This window comes from Triturus cristatus, chromosome 3_2, assembly GCF_964204655.1.
Source record: "Triturus cristatus chromosome 3_2, aTriCri1.1, whole genome shotgun sequence".
NCBI classification, from domain to species: domain Eukaryota; kingdom Metazoa; phylum Chordata; class Amphibia; order Caudata; family Salamandridae; genus Triturus; species Triturus cristatus.
Genome location: NC_140584.1, coordinates 918785121 through 918804641, shown reverse-complemented (window position 1 = coordinate 918804641; position 19521 = coordinate 918785121). Strand labels below are relative to the sequence as shown.

The 19521-nt window shown below is 46.6% G+C and overlaps 1 long non-coding RNA gene and 3 other non-coding genes across 4 annotated transcripts in view; all 4 read left to right on the top strand.

Annotated features, from left to right (window-relative positions):
* Window positions 1-19521, top strand: part of LOC146858744 (uncharacterized) — a 350319-nt gene that overhangs the window by 109179 nt on the left and 221619 nt on the right. The gene's annotated exons all lie outside the window — the stretch shown is intronic.
* On the top strand, window positions 7305-7522 carry LOC146858787 (small nucleolar RNA U3). The gene has a single exon (XR_014980466.1). It is a non-coding gene; the product is annotated as a small nucleolar RNA U3 (small nucleolar RNA).
* Window positions 12280-12497, top strand: LOC146858786 (small nucleolar RNA U3). The gene has a single exon (XR_014980482.1). It is a non-coding gene; the product is annotated as a small nucleolar RNA U3 (small nucleolar RNA).
* On the top strand, window positions 17255-17472 carry LOC146858785 (small nucleolar RNA U3). Its single transcript, XR_014980465.1, has one exon. It is a non-coding gene; the product is annotated as a small nucleolar RNA U3 (small nucleolar RNA).

Sequence of the window (19521 nt, the reverse complement as noted above, 5' to 3'; positions counted from 1 at the left end):
CATACATATGGTCTGTGGTGCAACTTTTTAAAATGTAAAGGTCGTTGGTTGCTACACCTTCCGCGGCTCATTTATGAGTCCTTGTGTCACTTTTGCGCTGCCGGTGCGTCACTTTTTGTGACGCACCAGCGGCGTAAAAATAGGACCTTGTTGCACCATATTTACAAAGTGACGCATCTAGGTAGATGCGTCACTTTGTAAACCCCTGCGCTATATTATACCTGCGTCAGGTATAATGTAAGCAGGGTGGGCGGTCCCACGTAAGTAAGCATTGTAGAAGTGACGCAGTGAAATCTATGAGATTTCACTGCGCCACTTCTAGGGTGCAAATGCGTCAATATTACGCCTGCCTCACAGCAGGCGTAAGACTGACGCAGGCCCTTTCACATGGGGCTTGCCCCATGTGAAAGGACACATTGCTGGAGTTGCGTCACTTTTGTGACACACTCCAGCAATGCGTCACTTTTGCGCCTACAGATACGTCAGAAATACTGACGTATCTGTAACTCCTTGCGACATGATGCGTCATACTGTAAATATGACGCATCCATCATGTCGCAAGAAGGGCGCACTGAGAAGTGACGCATCGCTGCTTTCACGCAGCGATGCGTCACTTCTCATAAATGAGGCCCTCTGTTTCCACGCCTGCAACCTTGCCTGGTCGCTTCTCATGCACTAGCCATCAGTCTCACTCTTTCGGCAGATTGACAGTTCATAAGCTGGATCAAATATTCTGATTGAAAAGCGTCTTCTTGCTCAGTCTTGTGGAACCTGCAGTTTTGTGAAGAGTTTTCCCAATTTTCCCTCGTGTAAAGCATTGCAGTAATCAAAACGAGTGCAAATGACGCTTTGCCTCTGAACATGTGAATCGCTTTTCAGATAGGAAGTGGAACATCTCGCAAAGATATTTTAGGATGAAACTTCCAGAAAAATCCCAGTCTTGGCTCGAGCATCAAAATCAAGGCTTTGAGAATAGTTCCTAGGCCACCTACAGTTTTGGCACCGTATGATGTGGAATCAGAGCGCGGGTGCGGCTTTGCTTCGACAGAGTAAGTGCTCTGGTGATTCTGTCTGATCTGTAGTAAAACACATTCTTCGCGCAGTCTGACTATGCACAGCCATCTTGAAACGGTAAAGGTGCTCATTTAGTGCAGTGCAGAAAACTGTGGAAGTAACGCTGGATTAAAAATTTGCGAACATTCGTGACAAGAATTTTCAATTCTATTAAGGACTACGGAGGCGAGGATTATGCTTCTCAATCTTTACTATAGAAGCTCACAGCAGCCAATGAAAACACAGAAATAAACCATGTGACAACCATAGAGTCTCTGCCATATAAGGACCTTGCCAGCCCATAGAGTCCTCTTTCTTTGGAACGATAGTTAAGTCCAAGCACGACCTGCTCTCGAGGATCACCGATAGCCAGGGCCGTCTCCAAACCAAGGAACTGTAAGCCCAACGGGGCCGAACGTCTTCCTGGATCCCGATCCAGACAACTTGCACGGGAGCGGAGCACCGAACGGTAGTCATCCAGTCACCGATCAACCATAATCCAGCTTACTTGCTGTCTGTTCCTGGAAGAAAGGAAAGGAAACACCCCATAAAAGCTGTTCCAGAGTGCTCAGTAAAGCCACCTCACAGTATGAGAAAAACGGGGGGGAAAACAGTACACAGAGAAATGCAAATCCGTAGCATAAGCAAACATCACATGATGAAATATAAGCATCATAACATTTCATGAGTACAGCATGATGAATAAGCAGCATTACATCAAACAATGTATATCTGTGGGTGGGATAATCCTCGCCTCCGTAGTCCTTAATAGAATTGAAAATTCTTGTCACGAATGTTCGCAAATTTTTAATTCTATGTCAGGACCGGAGGCTCCGATTATGCTTGTTCAAAGCTGATCCACCACCATTGACGCAATATTCACAATGGGTTTATAGTAAAACGTTTTGAAGGTACTCTCATTAGACCAGTCAGCTGTATTCATGATATCTACCAGGCTGACACCTGACGAATACGCTTTCGAAGCCATGGCTCCGCGTGCAGAATGCGCTCCAAATCTGGAGGTATCAACTCCCGCTTCGCCCATGAGCCAACGCATCCATCTAGATAAAGTGGCTGGAGTCACTGGGCGAAATGGTTTCTGCAGAGCGATAAGCAACTGCCCCTGCATATTAGTACGAAATTCTTCAGTACTTACCTCGTAATCCTTAATACACTGTACCACGCACAATTTAGGATTAGTGGGAAAACTTGGATACGTGACAGAAGTGGTGTTGCACTTGGTTCTCCTGGATAGAATGAAATGCACACCGTCCGGGGTAAATCTACGCCCTGCCAAATCCAGTGCCCGTACGTCAGACACCCGTTTGCAAGAAACCAAACATAGGAGCATAGTTAACTTGGCCGAAAGTTGTTTCCGAGATAAGAATCTGTTGGAAGGCCAGGCTTCAAGAAATTTAAGGACCACCGAGACATCCCAGAGGTAAGAATATTTTGGGCAAGGAGGTTTCACCATCCTGACTCCTCTCAGTAATTTACATACCAGAGGATGTTCCCCTATGGGTTTACCGTCTAAGGGAAGATGGCCCGCCGATATCGCGGACCGGAAGTTGTTGACCGTCCTGTACGCTAAACCAGAGGAAGCTAAGGAGGCAAGGAAGTTGACCACTAAAGAGACATGTGCCGAAGCGGGATCCACGTCCCGTTGAGCGCACCAATCACACCATCTTCTCCAAGATGAGGAGTATCTCTTATGGGTGTTGGCCGACCAGGCCTCTTTGATGAAGTTGCTAGCCTCGTGTGAAAGGCCCGGGACACTCCATCTGTCCCTGAAACCCGCCAAGCAACGAGTGGGAGCTGGCCCGATGCCACCAAGGGATGAGGATTCTGAAGAGGGTCCAGCAATAGGTTGTGCACTCGTGGAAGAAGAATCGGAATCGCACAACTCATGGCTAACACTACCGGAAACCATGCTTGAGCCCTCCACAAAGGGGTGATCAATATGAGTTCCGCGCGAAAGGTTCTGACTCGCGCTAGGACCCTGGGGATCATGAGAAACGGAGGGAATGCATAGCAGAGAGTCGTCGGCCATTCCTGTAGGAAGGCATCCGTGGCTATCGCCTCTGGATCCGGCCTCCAGCTGAAGAATTGGGGAACTTGCTTGTTCAGTCGAGATGCAAATAAGTCTATCAGGCAAGGACCCCAAAGTTGTGTCAGGCGTCGAAACACCGTGGGTAACAACCTCCAATCGCTGGAGTCCTGCAGATGGCGGGAATTCCAATCTGCTACCTGGTTGTTGGAGCCGGGAAGGTATTCTGCAACGACCGAAAGTCTGTTCTGCAGACAGAAATGCCAGAAATCCTTGGCGATCTCCGCCAACATCTTCGACCTGGTACCACCCAACTTGTTGACGTAGCGTACCGCTGATATATTGTCCATCCGGAGGAGGATACAGCAATCCGCTTTCTGCGGTGAGAGACATCTGATTGCAAAAGAACCGGCTAATAGCTCCAGGCAATTGATATGTAAGTGCAATTCCTCCGAAGACCAGCGACCACCCGTGGTCAATGTGTCGCAACGGGCTCCCCAACCCCATCGGCTGGCATCCGACTCGATTATCACATCCGGAGCCGCTCCAAAAAGCGCTCGGCCGTTCCAGGCCTCCATGTGATTCAACCACCAATCCATCTCCAGCCTCGCCTCTTCGGAGAGAGGGATCTGTTCTGAGTAGCTGAGACCTTTCCGGAGATGTCGGATCTTGAGCCGCTGGAGGGCCCGGTAGTGAAGGGGGCCCGGGAAGATCGCTTGGATGGAAGAAGACAGTAGGCCCACCACGCGGGCCAACGATCTCAGGGAAGTCGTTTGCTTGCGAAGGACAAGTCGCAGTTCCCTCTTGATTGACTTTATCTTTGTCATTGGAAGCAAGAGCTGGCATGATAGAGAGTTTATCAAGAACCCTAGGAACTCTATGGATTGCGAGGGAACCAACATCGACTTCTGTGGGTTGACGATGAAGCCCAAACTCTGCAGTAGATGTATCGCCCAGTAGAGATGTGTTTGGACCGTCTGAGGGGAGGACGCCAAAATTATTATGTCGTCCAGATATATTATGAGGCGGACTCCTCGAGCCCTGAGAGACTCCACTACCGGTCTCAGAAGCTTCGTGAAGCACCACGGTGCTGACGAGAGGCCGAATGGAAGGACTTTGTACTCGTAACAAACTGTCTCCCAGATAAACTGAAGAAACCTCCTGTGGGGGGGAAAAATGGGAATGGACAGATACGCGTCCTTGAGGTCCAATCGGACCATCCAGTCTCCTTCTTGGAGGAGATCGCGTAATAGATGGATGCCTTCCATCTTGAAATGCCTGTAAACAATCCAGGAGTTGAACTCTTTGAGGTTCAGCACTAATCTGGATCCGCCTCCTTTCTTGTCCACCAGAAAGACTGTGCTCAGGAACCCATGCGGGTGCACCGCGGAAGGCGCAATCGCGCCTTTCCGTAACAAGCAGTTGACTTCTTCCGTGATGAAAGCGCGATCTTGTTGGGAAAAAGACAGCGGGGGCGGGCGGAACTTTTGCGAAGGGGAGTTGTACATCTCTAACTTGTAACCCTGTACAGTCTGCAACACCCATGCATCTTGCGAAATTTCGCGCCATTTGTCTAGAAAAAGTGCCACCCTGCCCCCCAAAAGCACCTCCGAAAAAGGAATCAGGCTCACCTGAGTTTGCGGCATCATGCTGGTTGTTGGAGTTCCCTCCAAATCTGCCACCCTTGCGGAATCTGTTCCTTGAACGGCGGGAGGGGTAGAAATTGGAGGTATTGGCAGAATTGTCTTGGTAACCTCCTCTTTGCTGACCTCGCTGGGCGCCTTGATTGTAGCCCCGGCCGAACGAGCGCCCACGAAAGCGTCCGGCCCTGCCGAAAACCGGGCGGAAAGCCCGCTTCAAAGAACCTTGGGCCTTGTCCAGCCCACGGAAGGTGGCCACAAACTTCGTGAGTTCCTTTAAAAAAGGTTGGCCAAACAACAGACCTTGGGCCAGCGGACCTGATTCGGACGTGGCCAATTCAGCTAACCTGGGATCTAATTTCAGGAGGATGGATCGGCGCCGCTCCGTCGATAGCGCACAATTAGCATTGCCTAATTGGCACACTGCCCGTTGTGCCCAGCCAATCAGCTCATCCGGATTAATCAAAAGGGCCGACTCTTTGGCCCGAAAACCCATCTCCAGAATCTTCGTCAGGGGACCAATGACGTCCAGCAGTTTATCCTGGCAGGACCTCCAGGACCTATCTAGGCCTTTCTTGGGGTCTTTGGAATATTTTTTCAAATATGTCAACATTGACGGGTCCACTTCCGGGGTAGCCGCCACTTTGTCCGCCAGGTCCGGCCTAGGGCATTCCGACCTCAGCCGAGTTCGCACATCGGTATCAAATGCTTGGCGCAGATGCGACTGGACATAGTCCGCCACTTCTTGTGACGGCAACCAGGAAGAAGAATTAGGGTGGATAATATCCGCCGGCTCAAAGGTGAGAACCTTGGGTGACGAGGACGGGCCGGCATGCTTGTCCTTCCGTGCCTTTTTGGCTGGGCGAGGGGATTCCTCTTCGTCAGAAGTAGGGTCTGGGGAAGTATCGTGGCCATCATCCTCTTGCGAAATTTCAGTAATTGTAGCTTCCCTAGAAGCTGAGCGTTCTTGCTCCGCCATTGACTTGGCCAACTTTGCGAAATCAGCGGCGTGTGGGTTCGCCCTTCCTTTACCCCCAGATTTAGTGCGGGAGCCAGGTGCTGGCAGCCAACCTTGTTGCTGTGCATAAGAGCAAAGATGGCGTTTTAGGGGCCCCATCGCCCTCACCAAAGCCGTGTTTACTGACTGCTGGACACCCGCGTCCAATGCCTCAACGAGGTCATACTCCATCGACCCAGAGGGTTCCTCATCATAGTAGTAGTATTCCTCCTCATAGTACTCAGACATTATTTCAGCACGAGTGCAGTAGATGACCCTGGAGGAAATGATTGGCTTATTCACCAATTATTAGAGTTCTAATATGAATTCAGGGGGAGTGGTAACCCCGGGCAAGCCCTAATCAGACACCCACAGGTGACTTCTGTATAAGTTTAGAATGTGGAGGGAGAGGGCTTGCAACAAAACCCCACTCTAGGCAAAGCCTATGCACAATTTTACAGCCCCTGAGAAGGAATACACATCAAGGGCGTCAGAGGAGCAAAAACGAGCCGTTTAGGATCCAAAACGCTGCAATCCTGGGTCAGAAGCATGGAAAAACGCTGCTCCGGCGTTCGTTGAAGTCCCAATGAGGACAATATGGCCGCCGCGCATGCGCGCTGGCCGAGGCTCGTAAAAACTGAAAGGGGACTGCGCTTCAATCCGATGCGCGTCCCCGCTCCTCAATCTCCCGCTCCACTATAACCGGCAATGCGAGGGAACAAACCTCGCCGACACACACACGCACGAAGGCAAATTTAAATGGGAAGAGGGAAAAGCCGGTAGGCGCGTACAGCGCAACACGCAGAAACGAGGGACAGTCCCACAAGAAGAACGTCTAGCTCGCAATAGCGCGAACGTCTAGCTCGCAATAGCGCGTAAAACAACACAATGCCAACAACAACGCTTAGCGATAAAGGCAACTTGCGATCAACAGTTATGAAGAGAAAAGGTAAAATGCACTTAACTGGCTGCGGAGCAGCAAAGAAAGAGGACTCTATGGGCTGGCAAGGTCCTTATATGGCAGAGACTCTATGGTTGTCACATGGTTTATTTCTGTGTTTTCATTGGCTGCTGTGAGCTTCTATAGTAAAGATTGAGAAGCATAATCGGAGCCTCCGGTCCTGACATAGAATTGTCTTTGCTGTGAGTTTGGTTCTCTTCATTTTTCAATAAGTACAAATGTGTTTGTTGCTGTGAGCGAAAGCACGAAACAAAACTATGCCTACGCTCTGTTTACCTGTTTGAAAATTAAACTTTCACACTGTAAGTCCTCTGTCTGTTTCGGGAGCAGCGAGCAGGGAATCCGTGTGTGTCAGGAAAAGGCAGGCTGAATGTGATTGGTTGCTGATTTCGATTATGCAGATTTTTAAATTAGTGCGTCACCGAGGATCTATTGAGAATGCTTTACTGTGAAGAAAGCGTCTGCCCGTGCATCTTTAGATTGTTATTTTTATGGTGTTATACATCTATATGTTTTTGTTGGAGTTGATGATGCCGAACGTTTGCTTACCGTACCTAAGAAGGGTTTCTACTTTTTCTGTGCGTGTGAGCTGCAGTCACATGGGTTAAGACTATACTTTCAGGGATCATTTCTATAGTTCTTAACTGAGGAAATGTGTTCGAAAGTGTCTGGTCTTCGCTAACCACGAGGAAGATTTGTAGTGTTCCCTTCTGAGCGCGAAGCGAGTGAACAGTGTTGCATTTATGCAGCTGCTGTTTGCTATTGATGACCGTTCCTCTCTCCCTTACAGGAGAGCTGGAGGAAGGAAACACAAACTGAGTGGTTAGCCCCTTATTATAGTATAAGAAAGTTCAATGTAGTCGGTTCTGTATTTCGGATCCTTGTTGCTGGCTTTGTTTATTAGTGAGTTTATGCACGTGGGGTGAAAACGTTTCAATTTTCCTGCACTTGGTTTTGGGGCAGGTGTTTAATCGAAAAGTATGTCTTCTCTTTAATTTGGTACATTTGATTTTCAAACGCGCAAGGAGGATTTTTCAAATGGACCCTGGACAGATTTATCAAACCTTTCACGCAATGCAGCTAGACAACTTGCCGGGCTGCCATGCCTGAAAAGGAGAGGGCAGAATACATAGAAAGAGGACAAAACGGGGAGAAATAAAGCTATTTCTCCTCGTGGTGTCTCTGTTGGGAAAGCGTACACTGTTGACGCAGTCCCCGGTTTATTACTCTCAGTAAATCTGGGAATGCGTAGAAAAGCATGGGTGGATGGAAACACCCACTCTCCACCCATTTAACGCATTCTCGGCGCAGAGTAACGCAAAGCAGCGAGTTGCCGCTGCCTTGCGTTTTTCGGGATCATAGGTCTCGCAGACATTTTCCAGGGGGCCAAAAAGTTTGGCCTGTCATGTGACCCAAGGCCGCATTGATGCCAGCAGGGTGGCAGATGTTGTCCATGTATAATAGCAACCCAGGCCGCACAGACGGTGAACATAACAAGTGACTTACCTCCTGGTTCACTATTTCCATTGCAGGGTTGGAGGAAGCATGAATGTTTTTAAATACTTCTCAATGCACTGATATACTGAGGCGAAACGCTTCCGCATGTTGAAGGAATGCACTTTTTAAAAGATTTTTTTTTAGAGACTTTCACATTTCTTTCCCGTTTTTTTGCAAGATGTTTTTAAAAAAGAATGTGTTCCTTAAGTTCAGTGGTGCAGGACACCTTCACTTCTTTTCTTTTACTTTAGTTAATAAGTTAGTTTAATTGTAAATAAATGCTTGGCCCTTTAATTTCCATCTTTCGGACTATTAGTGCTCCATCAGGTAAACAGCAGCCCGGTGCTGCTGTACACCAGGGAGCCGCATGTAAAGGTCAGGAGAGCTGCTTGCGGCCCCTGGGCCATACTTTGAGTATCACTGCTCTAGATTTACTAAGCCATGCAAAGCCACTCAAGGTGGCCTTCCGCGTCTTAGTAAATCTTAGTGAAGCCCTGGCGTTGCCTAACGCTGTTTTGCATGTCGCAATGACAACACAAGAGCTTCATAAATCTGGGCCCATTCTGTATGGGCTATCTTTAGAGCTTAGACTTCTGCCAGGCAATTAGTGCTGCACAATGATTTATCGCTGTGCCAAATTGACTGTTGCAAGGGGCTTTCTAATGCTTTTTAGGCTTTTTAGACTAAAACCAAGAGTAACACCATGGTCACAGGTCCAAAAACGTACAAGGCCACAGCGGATCTTAGACTGGTGCGGATGAAGAACGCCTTCTTGGGCATTTGCTACGTTTTTGTGCTGGCACTGCCGTGGCAGAAATTTGCGTAACCGTAAAGGCTTGCGTCTGTTTACTTACCGTCACAAAAGCCCTTCTTGGCATCGCAAAACAGTGCATCTCCCCACGAGCGCTAGCACACCCGTTAGTGTATCAAGGGCTTGGTGTCTTAGACTATTGGAATTTTGCAAGATTTATTTGAGAGGGTGAAGTTGCAGCGATCAAATAATGGTGGGAATGAGCCACCTGCTCTAACGTTCTAGCGAATGTCATTATTGTGGCGTTCCCCTGTTTAATTTAGAGAATTGCTACATCATTGACCGGAAAGTTGAGATATCATTATAGCCGTTCTGCCTCGTCTATCACATTGGTTAAATTCTCTGTTCCCCTCGCTTTTGTCAATATCTCGACCAAGAGATCATTTAATGATAATTGTAGCCCCCCGTAATGTTGTCATATGGAATATTAGAACGCTGGGAACTTGAGAGCTATATGGAGATAATGGGAATGTCAGCTACTGGTAAACTGTATTTTTTTTTTTTTAAACCCTGCGCTTTGAAAGTTCTAAAGCTGTGATGCGTAGAACCGCAGATGACACCCTTTTGGATTGCCAACATGCCCTAAAGCCAGGGAAACAATGTGGCTGGGTTGGCGGTATAACATGAATTGGTGAAGTTGGTGGTCTGACGGCAGGCCGGGTGAGTGCCTCCAATCTTCACCTCATCTTGTCTTTGTAAAGGTTGGGCGTAGCCCGACGTCCCTCCCAGCCATGGATCGCATTATTAATCAAAAACGAAAAAATGACCCTAAATTGTGGTAGCCTTCTAGCCTGCCGCAAGAGGCCATGTGGACCGTTTCTGGTCCCCTTCCTTCATTTTTGCTCTTGCCTTCAAATTTAACCTAGCATGGCGAAGCAAGGCTTTAGTTAGTGGCTTAGACCACAGCGGCAGGTTTTAAGACTATATCTTATCTGCTGAGAGCTTGGCCAGGTGGCGGTAAAAAATGCTGCTGTGATGTCCTCCTGTGCCATTGGGACAGATTAGCATAGCGTTATAAAAAGTTTCGTCTTGATATGTAATGAAAGAAGAAGTTGGAAATAGTGTTTGTAGGTGTCACAAAGTTGTTGCAGAAAATTCCTGATCTGAACAGGAAGGGATCGGACAGAGTTGCGTTTGTGGAACAGCTAGCTGCTATAAATAAATGTTCCTTTCTTCATTTGAGGAAGGGCTGGAAGACGGAAACAAACACTGAAATGTTCCGTTCCTATTCTGATGAATATTAGGATCAAAACTGTCCCGACAAGTATTGATTCCCCAGTGAGCGAAATCCTCTGTACAAGAAACATAAACCATATTTTGGATACTTCCGTAGTGCAGAGTTGCCTAAAGGTTGTAGGGCCTGGAAAAGCTGCATACGTTGAAACCGGGTGGTAAGACGAGGTGTTGTTCATGTCAACGCTTTCTTGGATCGCCAGGCATTCAGAGTTCATCTCAAAGTGATCATTTCCGTTAAATTCCGTTGCGACTGGATACCCCGCGGGGTCATTAGCGCGCTCTGTAAACACTGATTGATAGGTCTTGCGGGAGGTCTTTCACGACGTGTGACCCCTGGTCGAATGCCATCGTCTTGTTAGACTCTTAGATGTGAACTGGGGAAGAGTACCTTTGTTCGGGAGACTGAAGACATTTCATTGCCATACATATGGTCTGTGGTGCAACTTTTTAAAATGTAAAGGTCGTTGGTTGCTACACCTTCCGCGGCTCATTTATGAGTCCTTGCGTCACTTTTGCGCTGCCGGTGCGTCACTTTTTGTGACGCACCAGCGGCGTAAAAATAGGACCTTGTTGCACCATATTTACAAAGTGACGCATCTAGGTAGATGCGTCACTTTGTAAACCCCTGCGCTATATTATACCTGCGTCAGGTATAATGTAAGCAGGGTGGGCGGTCCCACGTAAGTAAGCATTGTAGAAGTGACGCAGTGAAATCTATGAGATTTCACTGCGCCACTTCTAGGGTGCAAATGCGTCAATATTACGCCTGCCTCACAGCAGGCGTAAGACTGACGCAGGCCCTTTCACATGGGGCTTGCCCCATGTGAAAGGACACATTGCTGGAGTTGCGTCACTTTTGTGACACACTCCAGCAATGCGTCACTTTTGCGCCTACAGATACGTCAGAAATACTGACGTATCTGTAACTCCTTGCGACATGATGCGTCATACTGTAAATATGACGCATCCATCATGTCGCAAGAAGGGCGCACTGAGAAGTGACGCATCGCTGCTTTCACGCAGCGATGCGTCACTTCTCATAAATGAGGCCCTCTGTTTCCACGCCTGCAACCTTGCCTGGTCGCTTCTCATGCACTAGCCATCAGTGTCACTCTTTCGGCAGATTGACAGTTCATAAGCTGGATCAAATATTCTGATTGAAAACCGTCTTCTTGCTCAGTCTTGTGGAACCTGCAGTTTTGTAAAGAGTTTTCCCAATTTTCCCTCGTGTAAAGCATTGCAGTAATCAAAACGAGTGCAAATGACGCTTTGCCTCTGAACATGTGAATCGCTTTTCAGATAGGAAGTGGAACATCTCGCAAAGATATTTTAGGATGAAACTTCCAGAAAAATCCCAGTCTTGGCTCGAGCATCAAAATCAAGGCTTTGAGAATAGTTCCTAGGCCACCTACAGTTTTGGCACCGTATGATGTGGAATCAGAGCGCGGGTGCGGCTTTGCTTCGACAGAGTAAGTGCTCTGGTGATTCTGTCTGATCTGTAGTAAAACACATTCTTCGCGCAGTCTGACTATGCACAGCCATCTTGAAACGGTAAAGGTGCTCATTTAGTGCAGTGCAGAAAACTGTGGAAGTAACGCTGGATTGTCTTTGCTGTGAGTTTGGTTCTCTTCATTTTTCAATAAGTACAAATGTGTTTGTTGCTGTGAGCGAAAGCACGAAACAAAACTATGCCTACGCTCTGTTTACCTGTTTGAAAATTAAACTTTCACACTGTAAGTCCTCTGTCTGTTTCGGGAGCAGCGAGCAGGGAATCCGTGTGTGTCAGGAAAAGGCAGGCTGAATGTGATTGGTTGCTGATTTCGATTATGCAGATTTTTAAATTAGTGCGTCACCGAGGATCTATTGAGAATGCTTTACTGTGAAGAAAGCGTCTGCCCGTGCATCTTTAGATTGTTATTTTTATGGTGTTATACATCTATATGTTTTTGTTGGAGTTGATGATGCCGAACGTTTGCTTACCGTACCTAAGAAGGGTTTCTACTTTTTCTGTGCGTGTGAGCTGCAGACACATGGGTTAAGACTATACTTTCAGGGATCATTTCTATAGTTCTTAACTGAGGAAATGTGTTCGAAAGTGTCTGGTCTTCGCTAACCACGAGGAAGATTTGTAGTGTTCCCTTCTGAGCGCGAAGCGAGTGAACAGTGTTGCATTTATGCAGCTGCTGTTTGCTATTGATGACCGTTCCTATCTCCCTTACAGGAGAGCTGGAGGAAGGAAACACAAACTGAGTGGTTAGCCCCTTATTATAGTATAAGAAAGTTCAATGTAGTCGGTTCTGTATTTCGGATTCTTGTTGCTGGCTTTGTTTATTAGTGGGTTTATGCACGTGGGGTGAAAACGTTTCAATTTTTCTGCACTTGGTTTTGGGGCAGGTGTTTAATCGAAAAGTATGTCTTCTCTTTAATTTGGTACATTTGATTTTCAAACGCGCAAGGAGGATTTTTCAAATGGACCCTGGACAGATTTATCAAACCTTTCACGCAATGCAGCTAGACAACTTGCCGGGCTGCCATGCCTGAAAAGGAGAGGGCAGAATACATAGAAAGAGGACAAAACGGGGAGAAATAAAGCTATTTCTCCTCGTGGCGCCTCTGTTGGGAAAGCGTACACTGTTGACGCAGTCCCCGGTTTATTACTCTCAGTAAATCTGGGAATGCGTAGAAAAGCATGGGTGGATGGAAACACCCACTCTCCACCCATTTAACTCATTCTCGGCGCAGAGTAACGCAAAGCAGCGAGTTGCCGCTGCCTTGCGTTTTTCGGGATCATAGGTCTCGCAGACATTTTCCAGGGGGCCAAAAAGTTTGGCCTGTCATGTGACCCAAGGCCGCATTGATGCCAGCAGGGTGGCAGATGTTGTCCATGTATAATAGCAACCCAGGCCGCACAGACGGTGAACATAACAAGTGACTTACCTCCTGGTTCACTATTTCCATTGCAGGGTTGGAGGAAGCATGAATGTTTTTAAATACTTCTCAATGCACTGATATACTGAGGCGAAACGCTTCCGCATGTTGAAGGAATGCACTTTTTAAAAGATTTTTTTTTAGAGACTTTCACATTTCTTTCCCGTTTTTTTGCAAGATGTTTTTAAAAAAGAATGTGTTCCTTAAGTTCAGTGGTGCAGGACACCTTCACTTCTTTTCTTTTACTTTAGTTAATAAGTTAGTTTAATTGTAAATAAATGCTTGGCCCTTTAATTTCCATCTTTCGGACTATTAGTGCTCCATCAGGTAAACAGCAGCCCGGTGCTGCTGTACACCAGGGAGCCGCATGTAAAGGTCAGGAGAGCTGCTTGCGGCCCCTGGGCCATACTTTGAGTATCACTGCTCTAGATTTACTAAGCCATGCAAAGCCACTCAAGGTGGCCTTCCGCGTCTTAGTAAATCTTAGTGAAGCCCTGGCGTTGCCTAACGCTGTTTTGCATGTCGCAATGACAACACAAGAGCTTCATAAATCTGGGCCCATTCTGTATGGGCTATCTTTAGAGCTTAGACTTCTGCCAGGCAATTAGTGCTGCACAATGATTTATCGCTGTGCCAAATTGACTGTTGCAAGGGGCTTTCTAATGCTTTTTAGGCTTTTTAGACTAAAACCAAGAGTAACACCATGGTCACAGGTCCAAAAACGTACAAGGCCACAGCGGATCTTAGACTGGTGCGGATGAAGAACGCCTTCTTGGGCATTTGCTACGTTTTTGTGCTGGCACTGCCGTGGCAGAAATTTGCGTAACCGTAAAGGCTTGCGTCTGTTTACTTACCGTCACAAAAGCCCTTCTTGGCATCGCAAAACAGTGCATCTCCCCACGAGCGCTAGCACACCCGTTAGTGTATCAAGGGCTTGGTGTCTTAGACTATTGGAATTTTGCAAGATTTATTTGAGAGGGTGAAGTTGCAGCGATCAAATAATGGTGGGAATGAGCCACCTGCTCTAACGTTCTAGCGAATGTCATTATTGTGGCGTTCCCCTGTTTAATTTAGAGAATTGCTACATCATTGACCGGAAAGTTGAGATATCATTATAGCCGTTCTGCCTCGTCTATCACATTGGTTAAATTCTCTGTTCCCCTCGCTTTTGTCAATATCTCGACCAAGAGATCATTTAATGATAATTGTAGCCCCCCGTAATGTTGTCATATGGAATATTAGAACGCTGGGAACTTGAGAGCTATATGGAGATAATGGGAATGTCAGCTACTGGTAAACTGTATTTTTTTTTTTTTAAACCCTGCGCTTTGAAAGTTCTAAAGCTGTGATGCGTAGAACCGCAGATGACACCCTTTTGGATTGCCAACATGCCCTAAAGCCAGGGAAACAATGTGGCTGGGTTGGCGGTATAACATGAATTGGTGAAGTTGGTGGTCTGACGGCAGGCCGGGTGAGTGCCTCCAATCTTCACCTCATCTTGTCTTTGTAAAGGTTGGGCGTAGCCCGACGTCCCTCCCAGCCATGGATCGCATTATTAATCAAAAACGAAAAAATGACCCTAAATTGTGGTAGCCTTCTAGCCTGCCGCAAGAGGCCATGTGGACCGTTTCTGGTCCCCTTCCTTCATTTTTGCTCTTGCCTTCAAATTTAACCTAGCATGGCGAAGCAAGGCTTTAGTTAGTGGCTTAGACCACAGCGGCAGGTTTTAAGACTATATCTTATCTGCTGAGAGCTTGGCCAGGTGGCGGTAAAAAATGCTGCTGTGATGTCCTCCTGTGCCATTGGGACAGATTAGCATAGCGTTATAAAAAGTTTCGTCTTGATATGTAATGAAAGAAGAAGTTGGAAATAGTGTTTGTAGGTGTCACAAAGTTGTTGCAGAAAATTCCTGATCTGAACAGGAAGGGAACGGACAGAGTTGCGTTTGTGGAACAGCTAGCTGCTATAAATAAATGTTCCTTTCTTCATTTGAGGAAGGGCTGGAAGACGGAAACAAACACTGAAATGTTCCGTTCCTATTCTGATGAATATTAGGATCAAAACTGTCCCGACAAGTATTGATTCCCCAGTGAGCGAAATCCTCTGTACAAGAAACATAAACCGTATTTTGGATACTTCCGTAGTGCAGAGTTGCCTAAAGGTTGTAGGGCCTGGAAAAGCTGCATACGTTGAAACCGGGTGGTAAGACGAGGTGTTGTTCATGTCAACGCTTTCTTGGATCGCCAGGCATTCAGAGTTCATCTCAAAGTGATCATTTCCGTTAAATTCCGTTGCGACTGGATACCCCGCGGGGTCATTAGCGCGCTCTGTAAACACTGATTGATAGGTCTTGCGGGAGGTCTTTCACGACGTGTGACCCCTGGTCGAATGCCATCGTCTTGTTAGACTCTTAGATGTGAACTGGGGAAGAGTACCTTTGTTCGGGAGACTGAAGACATTTCATTGCCATACATATGGTCTGTGGTGCAACTTTTTAAAATGTAAAGGTCGTTGGTTGCTACACCTTCCGCGGCTCATTTATGAGTCCTTGTGTCACTTTTGCGCTGCCGGTGCGTCACTTTTTGTGACGCACCAGCGGCGTAAAAATAGGACCTTGTTGCACCATATTTACAAAGTGACGCATCTAGGTAGATGCGTCACTTTGTAAACCCCTGCGCTATATTATACCTGCGTCAGGTATAATGTAAGCAGGGTGGGCGGTCCCACGTAAGTAAGCATTGTAGAAGTGACGCAGTGAAATCTATGAGATTTCACTGCGCCACTTCTAGGGTGCAAATGCGTCAATATTACGCCTGCCTCACAGCAGGCGTAAGACTGACGCAGGCCCTTTCACATGGGGCTTGCCCCATGTGAAAGGACACATTGCTGGAGTTGCGTCACTTTTGTGACACACTCCAGCAATGCGTCACTTTTGCGCCTACAGATACGTCAGAAATACTGACGTATCTGTAACTCCTTGCGACATGATGCGTCATACTGTAAATATGACGCATCCATCATGTCGCAAGAAGGGCGCACTGAGAAGTGACGCATCGCTGCTTTCACGCAGCGATGCGTCACTTCTCATAAATGAGGCCCTCTGTTTCCACGCCTGCAACCTTGCCTGGTCGCTTCTCATGCACTAGCCATCAGTGTCACTCTTTCGGCAGATTGACAGTTCATAAGCTGGATCAAATATTCTGATTGAAAACCGTCTTCTTGCTCAGTCTTGAGGAACCTGCAGTTTTGTAAAGAGTTTTCCCAATTTTCCCTCGTGTAAAGCATTGCAGTAATCAAAACGAGTGCAAATGACGCTTTGCCTCTGAACATGTGAATCGCTTTTCAGATAGGAAGTGGAACATCTCGCAAAGATATTTTAGGATGAAACTTCCAGAAAAATCCCAGTCTTGGCTCGAGCATCAAAATCAAGGCTTTGAGAATAGTTCCTAGGCCACCTACAGTTTTGGCACCGTATGATGTGGAATCAGAGCGCGGGTGCGGCTTTGCTTCGACAGAGTAAGTGCTCTGGTGATTCTGTCTGATCTGTAGTAAAACACATTCTTCGCGCAGTCTGACTATGCACAGCCATCTTGAAACGGTAAAGGTGCTCATTTAGTGCAGTGCAGAAAACTGTGGAAGTAACGCTGGATTGTCTTTGCTGTGAGTTTGGTTCTCTTCATTTTTCAATAAGTACAAATGTGTTTGTTGCTGTGAGCGAAAGCACGAAACAAAACTATGCCTACGCTCTGTTTACCTGTTTGAAAATTAAACTTTCACACTGTAAGTCCTCTGTCTGTTTCGGGAGCAGCGAGCAGGGAATCCGTGTGTGTCAGGAAAAGGCAGGCTGAATGTGATTGGTTGCTGATTTCGATTATGCAGATTTTTAAATTAGTGCGTCACCGAGGATCTATTGAGAATGCTTTACTGTGAAGAAAGCGTCTGCCCGTGCATCTTTAGATTGTTATTTTTATGGTGTTATACATCTATATGTTTTTGTTGGAGTTGATGATGCCGAACGTTTGCTTACCGTACCTAAGAAGGGTTTCTACTTTTTCTGTGCGTGTGAGCTGCAGTCACATGGGTTAAGACTATACTTTCAGGGATCATTTCTATAGTTCTTAACTGAGGAAATGTGTTCGAAAGTGTCTGGTCTTCGCTAACCACGAGGAAGATTTGTAGTGTTCCCTTCTGAGCGCGAAGCGAGTGAACAGTGTTGCATTTATGCAGCTGCTGTTTGCTATTGATGACCGTTCCTCTCTCCCTTACAGGAGAGCTGGAGGAAGGAAACACAAACTGAGTGGTTAGCCCCTTATTATAGTATAGGAAAGTTCAATGTAGTCGGTTCTGTATTTCGGATCCTTGTTGCTGGCTTTGTTTATTAGTGGGTTTATGCACGTGGGGTGAAAACGTTTCAATTTTCCTGCACTTGGTTTTGGGGCAGGTGTTTAATCGAAAAGTATGTCTTCTCTTTAATTTGGTACATTTGATTTTCAAACGCGCAAGGAGGATTTTTCAAATGGACCCTGGACAGATTTATCAAACCTTTCACGCAATGCAGCTAGACAACTTGCCGGGCTGCCATGCCTGAAAAGGAGAGGGCAGAATACATAGAAAGAGGACAAAACGGGGAGAAATAAAGCTATTTCTCCTCGTGGTGCCTCTGTTGGGAAAGCGTACACTGTTGACGCAGTCCCCGGTTTATTACTCTCAGTAAATCTGGGAATGCGTAGAAAAGCATGGGTGGATGGAAACACCCACTCTCCACCCATTTAACGCATTCTCGGCGCAGAGTAACGCAAAGCAGCGAGTTGCCGCTGCCTTGCGTTTTTCGGGATCATAGGTCTCGCAGACATTTTCCAGGGGGCCAAAAAGTTTGGCCTGTCATGTGACCCAAGGCCGCATTGATGCCAGCAGGGTGGCAGATGTTGTCCATGTATAATAGCAACCCAGGCCGCACAGACGGTGAACATAACAAGTGACTTACCTCCTGGTTCACTATTTCCATTGCAGGGTTGGAGGAAGCATGAATGTTTTTAAATACTTCTCAATGCACTGATATACTGAGGCGAAACGCTTCCGCATGTTGAAGGAATGCACTTTTTAAAAGATTTTTTTTTAGAGACTTTCACATTTCTTTCCCGTTTTTTTGCAAGATGTTTTTAAAAAAGAATGTGTTCCTTAAGTTCAGTGGTGCAGGACACCTTCACTTCTTTTCTTTTACTTTAGTTAATAAGTTAGTTTAATTGTAAATAAATGCTTGGCCCTTTAATTTCCATCTTTCGGACTATTAGTGCTCCATCAGGTAAACAGCAGCCCGGTGCTGCTGTACACCAGGGAGCCGCATGTAAAGGTCAGGAGAGCTGCTTGCGGCCCCTGGGCCATACTTTGAGTATCACTGCTCTAGATTTACTAAGCCATGCAAAGCCACTCAAGGTGGCCTTCCGCGTCTTAGTAAATCTTAGTGAAGCCCTGGCGTTGCCTAACGCTGTTTTGCATGTCGCAATGACAACACAAGAGCTTCATAAATCTGGGCCCATTCTGTATGGGCTATCTTTAGAGCTTAGACTTCTGCCAGGCAATTAGTGCTGCACAATGATTTATCGCTGTGCCAAATTGACTGTTGCAAGGGGCTTTCTAATGCTTTTTAGGCTTTTTAGACTAAAACCAAGAGTAACACCATGGTCACAGGTCCAAAAACGTACAAGGCCACAGCGGATCTTAGACTGGTGCGGATGAAGAACGCCTTCTTGGGCATTTGCTACGTTTTTGTGCTGGCACTGCCGTGGCAGAAATTTGCGTAACCGTAAAGGCTTGCGTCTGTTTACTTACCGTCACAAAAGCCCTTCTTGGCATCGCAAAACAGTGCATCTCCCCACGAGCGCTAGCACACCCGTTAGTGTATCAAGGGCTTGGTGTCTTAGACTATTGGAATTTTGCAAGATTTATTTGAGAGGGTGAAGTTGCAGCGATCAAATAATGGTGGGAATGAGCCACCTGCTCTAACGTTCTAGCGAATGTCATTATTGTGGCGTTCCCCTGTTTAATTTAGAGAATTGCTACATCATTGACCGGAAAGTTGAGATATCATTATAGCCGTTCTGCCTCGTCTATCACATTGGTTAAATTCTCTGTTCCCCTCGCTTTTGTCAATATCTCGACCAAGAGATCATTTAATGATAATTGTAGCCCCCCGTAATGTTGTCATATGGAATATTAGAACGCTGGGAACTTGAGAGCTATATGGAGATAATGGGAATGTCAGCTACTGGTAAACTGTATTTTTTTTTTTTTAAACCCTGCGCTTTGAAAGTTCTAAAGCTGTGATGCGTAGAACCGCAGATGACACCCTTT